The following is a 6,223-nucleotide window of genomic DNA, read 5'->3' as shown; positions in this document are numbered from 1 at the left end:
ATTAATAGCTAATTTATGCAAATGCTTCTCTCTTTTTGTATACTATATTTAGAGAAAGGAACTGCTTTGGCATTTAGAGATAAATTTTATGTTTGTTGCTGCTGCTGCTATTATACTGCTGTTAATTATCTAAATGATAAGAGTGAATTGGAAACACTCAAATGTCAGTAACATCACCAAGTAGCTTAAAAATACATTCTAGGCCCCCTTCAGTCATCACACCTCTCAATTTCTAGAATAATGCTTGACAAAATGTTTTGCAACCTTCCCTCCCCAACCTCTTCCTTTAGGGTTTTGCAAGTGCATTTGACTGCAAGAAACTTGGGTGAAACGAACTCATTGTGTAGTTTCAGTGAAGTCCTGCCTTCTGGGTCTCATTGTTACAAACCTGTTTCTCTCCTAGGGTGGATCACCTTCCAGCTCCCTGAGTCCATACCATACCAGTGAATGCATCCTATTATGAAGCAGTGTGGCTCCTAGACTTAGGGGTTTATGGGGAGCACACCTCACTTGGGGCTGAACTGCTCCTGAAGTGTGCTATACAGAACTTTCTCACACACTTCCAAGACTCAACAATAGCTCTAGGAAATTTGGTGTTTTCTTCTGTATCTATGAATGCTGGCACTAGAAGGGCTTGGGACAGGACTTAATTGGCGCAAGAAGAAGGAATTGACCTCCTGCCCTTTTCCTGCTTTCCCTTCCAGTACCCCAGGGCCGATGTCTCTGGGCCTCTCCCCAAATCCCTTTCCCATATTATCACCACCCTGAGTGTCCAGGTCCTGGGGTGGCCATCATGCCAGGCGTCTCTCTAGCCCTCTCCTTCCTGTCTGCTGAGAACCTCTGCTACTGAGAAGCTACTCTGAGCTGGGAAGTAGCCATGCCCAGGCATAATAATTCCTAAAGAATGAAAATACTGATGTCCTATGGGGAAAGAAAATCAATTAAGTTCCCAATGTTTGAATAACAGAACTTGAGGCCAGCCTCCAAGATGAACCCACAGAGAGATGTTTTGTGGCATGGGAGCTTTCCAACACCAAATTTCTGGATTGGGGTGTGGCTCTCCTTTTTTCCCAAGTATGTAGTATTTAGAAATTTATTTGACCCCTCCAAAATCCGCTGCTATGACTGCTACATGGCCATGAGTCGCTGACCTACCCCATGAGATAAAGTAAAAGTTCTTGCAAACTGTAAAGCTCAGCACGGATCTCAAAGCCCATGTCCCCAGCCCCAGCTTCAGTCTCCTCTGCCAGGTAGCTGGACCCACCCTCTTCTGTGTCATATCTAATAGCTCCAATGCTCAGGAGCTCTTCTGAGAAGAAGGAGAGGGAGCAGAACATGCCAGAGTTTTCCCTTCCAACCCTCTCCATGCTCCATTCCACCCCCCACCTCCCTAACTCACCACAGAGATTCCAAATGTTGTTTTGTGTATGTGGATTGTTTTTCCCTCAAGAAGTCACTCCAAAATTCTGAACCCCACAGACTTGAATTTCACTGCAGGGTTTCTGACGCTGGCCATAACAGGACAACAGGAGACTGGGCCAGACAGTAGAGAAAGGCATGTGTGTGGAGTTTGTCTACATCGTGAATAAAATGAAGGAACACAGGGATCTTCGTTAAAAAAAAACAAAAACTATTCAAACGTGTCTCTTCTGACATATTCACATATGTACAGTGTCTCTCAGTCGCCTCCAAGACTGGGCAGCATGAGGACAAGCTTGGTCCCATTTTAAAATCATGCAGCACAGAGAATGGGGCTATTCCCACACGGAGAGGCCAGTGAGAAGTCAGCTCTCCAGACTCCAAGAGGGTGGACACTCCTACTTCTTTAAATGTAGACATTTTTGGTCATTTTTCAAAGATTACTATTTTATAAAGCCAGAACTTCCTGGGAAGTAGTCTAGATATTCCTAGTTACCATTAGGCTCATATGTTCCTAAATAAATTGGGGGATTTTTCTAAAAATGCTAATAAACAAAAGCAAATAAAGCCAATTCATAGGCTACTAGAACACCGTAAAGAGGGGCACCATCATGTTTATTAAGCTTCAGTCTGATGAATTAAGTAATATATCCTGTATGACAAGGTCACAGACCTATCCAAAGGGCTGCTATCTCTGGACCTCTGGGTCTCTGGGCCAGACCCAGGCCTTTCAGTCCTGCTCTTCAATAGACAAGAATTATTATTAATAAAATAGCATAAATGAAAACATAATTATGAGTCAAACATAAAAGGTAACTTGATAGCTGATTAAAAATTAAATGTCCAGGGACTGGGGTTGTGGCTTAGCAGTAGAACACTTGCCTAGCACATGCGAGGCACTGGGTTCAATCCTCAGCACCACATAAAAATAAATAAAGTTATTGTGTCCAACTACAATTAAATATATATAAAATTAAATGTCCATTTAAATCCAACCAAAAAACATTTTGATAAAAACATAAATGGAAAATGCAAATTTCAGACCAATAGAGTAAATGTTAAGTGGAAATCCATTTCAACTGTTCACTATTTTGTTTGTTTTTAAACTACCTCTAAAGGTCCTAGAGTAATTCTAGAGTAGAAGTGAGTTTGTATTGGAAAAACAAAAGTTAGAGACAAACGATAACAAAATTCTAGGGTTTGTGTTGGACACAAATTGAAATCAGAAGTAAAATTGTAAATTCATTTTTGTATGTGAAAATGGCCAAGAAGAGTAGAGAGAGAAAACATCTCCTTCTCTTCTCCACAAAAAATGGAACAAAATGTTAGTTTCAAGATAAAGTAATTAAGAGAATTTCTGAGTCCAGAGAACATTCCCAGTTTGATTAGGAATGATGTCCTAACCTATTCTTGGTGCGGATGGCTACAACAGCAAAGACTTGCCGGTCAGCTCCATGCATAGTTTAGCCAGAGGCAAATTTCTTTTAGATAAACAAAGAAAGAGGTATGCAGCTGTAGCATTTAGGTCAAATACTGAGAACTCCTGGACAAGAGATAAGACATCATACTGATCCTACAGTAAAAGTGTTCTTGTTGTTAAAAATTTAAACTACAAGAAAATGTAGAATGTGACTCAAGTTTAAATATTACACTGGTAAATTCCAGAGATCTAGGCTTTCATTAGTTTGTTTGGGTTTGTTTTTTGTTTTGTTTTTTTCCTTTATCAGAACGGTCCAAAGTCATGCTAAGTACCTAAGAAAGGAACAATGTACCTGACCCATTGTCCTTGAAACTCAAAAATTATAAGTTATGAAGTAGAACAGAGTTATATAACAGAAAATGCCCTTCCTCAAGCCCTTTGGCCAGGAACACAGAATTTTGAACCAGGTTTAGGGTAATATTACCATCTGTCAAAATGAGGTGCAGGACCACTGGGATGGGCCTATGCCAAGGGGAGCCTGAGAGCTTAAACTCTAGCTTCAAGGTCAGTGTTCCCTGAACACATCACCCTGTAATCCCTCTAAGTTGCTGTTTACTGCATGTCATTGAATTGTAGACTTTCAAACCTGGAAATATACACTGACTTGCCATACAGCTTCTTGGTAGGAAACAGGGGCCAAGCCCAGTCTTGAGAATTCAAGTCCAGAACTTCTTTCCCCACACCCACGATGGCCCCAGCTACTTTGTGTACACCACTCACCATCCAAAAGCAGCTCGTATTTTAGGATTTGGGCATTCAGTAAAAGGTCTTAATCATCTGGCATTTTGAAAGAACAAATGCTTCTAACATTTAGCAGGTACCTAGGACTGAGTCCAGTCCTACACGGAAGCCAGTGAATGATACACAGCACCATAGAAAGGCCCACATCTCTCCTGCCTGTGCTCATTGCATTTCCCCAGTTTTTGCAGAATCAAGTGCCAGAGCTAATTAAACTCCTGATTAAAGCCCAAGGCACCACTAGGGGCTCAGCTGGCAAGCTGGCTGGGTAGACAGCACAAAGCAGCTTTCTCTCCATTTGACTTCCACAGATACCAGGGTGAAATCAATGGAGCATCTGATATTCTCCTCATCATGCACACATTAATCCATCCATCCATGTCTCCATCCACCCATTCCTTCATTCATTCGACATTCTTACTAAATGCCTTGGGACCTGGGGCATGCCAATCTCTCCCTTCAAGGAGTTTACAGTCTGTTTGAGAAATTAAGAAATGAACTTATGAAAAAAGTGAAAGTAGAGCAAGTCCCAACAGAACAGAAGAAGGGGAAAGAGTTTGCTCAAGACAGAGCTGATGGGAACCCAGAAACCTTCAGGGAGGAGGCAGAATCTGCATGCTCCTGGGAGGAACCAGGTGTGAAGTCTCTTCATCCTCCCATCCCTTAGTTGAAGAGAGAAAGATCTCAGCAACTCTGAGGAGTAAAACAGATTACCCAGTTGCTCAGGGACTTGTTCATTTCTGAAGTCTTCCTGAAGTGGAAGATAAGGTGATGGGACACCCAGTAACTTCACTGCACCCTTTGAGCTGGGTTCAGCCCAACAGGCAGATGAGTGGTTCTTTAGAGACTGGGTTCAATTAGAATAGCAGCTCTCAGCTACAGTGACACAGTTCCCTTCTGTTGAGAGCCACAGCCAAAGGGGCCCCAGCAAACTTCCAGCTGCCAGCAAACTTCCAGCTGCCGGCTGATGATTGGCTCACAGCGGCCCCAGCAACATCTAGCTGATTGGCTCCTCGGCCCCAGCAACATCTAGCTGATTGGCTCCTCTGCGGTGATGCTCATTGGACTGTTTCCCTGCCCTTTCAGACCACGGAGCTGCTCATTGGGGGACTTTTTTTGGCTCCGCCCACGTGACCCAGCCAATCGGCCTCAAGAGCAGGAGGATTGTGGGAGGTGGAAAGAGGCTTGTGTGGGAGAGAGAGGCTTGTGGAAAGCCGGTGGTGGCAGTTGAGGCTCTGAGGATTTTTCCTGAGAGGCTGTTTTGTTTGGCGTGTGTGGTTCTAAAAATAAAGTTAGTTTCTTTTGACAAGTGGCTCCTGATTGTGCCCAGCCAGACTGCGGCATTTGGTGGCTCGCACGGGGAGCGACTGAGGGTAAGTGAACTGCTCGCCCCTGAGGGCAGGGCAAGAGGATGGGTAGCCATTTTAAGATTCTTCTTTTGTTATTTTGTTTCACTTTTGTTTTAAGTTGCCTGTCCCTGGAGATGTGTAAGATGGAAGAAAAACCGCTCACATCTGAGGAACAGATAGGGAGAAAGGACGGATGGACATTTCAGGAGGCTATTATAATGATTTTGTGTTGTTCCAATTTTGTTTCACTCAGTTTCAGTTTTGTTAGGCGTTATCTTGTTGAGTTGTATTATAGTAGAAATACGGGATCAGAAATTAGTAAAAAACAAACTGAAAGAGTGTTAAGTAAATTGTTAGAGGAAGGAGGCATCTCAGTAAAATCAAGAACAATCAGGGCATACGTTGATACAATACAAAAATGTAGCCCATGGCTTTTTAAGGAGGAGTTGTTAAATATATCACAATGGAACCATCATGGTGAAGATTTAAAAAGAATAGAAAAGAAAAGCCCAGGGACTCTGCCAGTTGGCACATTGCCATTGTGGACGTTCATATCTTGTTTGCTTAGTCCAAAGCCTTCAGTTCAGACAATGGTAGAGGAAGAAGAAGACATAATGATTCAAGTAAAAGAGAAGGTCTCTCAAGTTAGTCAGACAGAGGAAAAGATTCAAGTAAAAGAGAAGGCCTCTCAAGCTAGTCAGACAGAGAAAGAAAGTGTAAAACAGAAAAAGCCATCAGGGGGAAAGTTACAACAGGAGACTGCTACTAACACCTTTCTATCACCAGAGGACGTAAGTGTCCAACTAACAAGGCCACCTCCATATGCTGGGAGGTCCCCAACCCCCGCAGTTGATAGTTGGGATCCTGAGACAAGATCTCAAATATTAACATGCCCTGTATTTGAGGCAGGAGGGCAGCGATTTTACCAAGTTTTAAATTTCAAAACAGTGAAGCAGCTAAAAGAGGCTGTAACAACCTATGGTCCTCAAGCACCCTTCACTGTAAGCATGGTCGAATCCATTAACAACTTGAACATGACGCCAGCAGATTGGGCTAATATGTGTAAAGCTGTGCTAAATGGAGGACAATACCTGTTATGGAAGGTTGCCAATGAGGAATTTTGCAAGGAGACGGCTAGGCGAAATGCAGCAGCTGGTTATCCTCAGAGAAATCTAGATATGTTGTTAGGAAAGGGACCTTATGAGGATCAGCAGCAACAAATTGCATATGATCCTGG

The sequence above is a fragment of the Marmota marmota genome, unplaced genomic scaffold (genome assembly GCF_001458135.2).
Source record: "Marmota marmota marmota unplaced genomic scaffold, marMar, whole genome shotgun sequence".
NCBI classification, from domain to species: Eukaryota; Metazoa; Chordata; class Mammalia; order Rodentia; family Sciuridae; genus Marmota; species Marmota marmota.
This window is presented reverse-complemented; position numbering follows the sequence as displayed.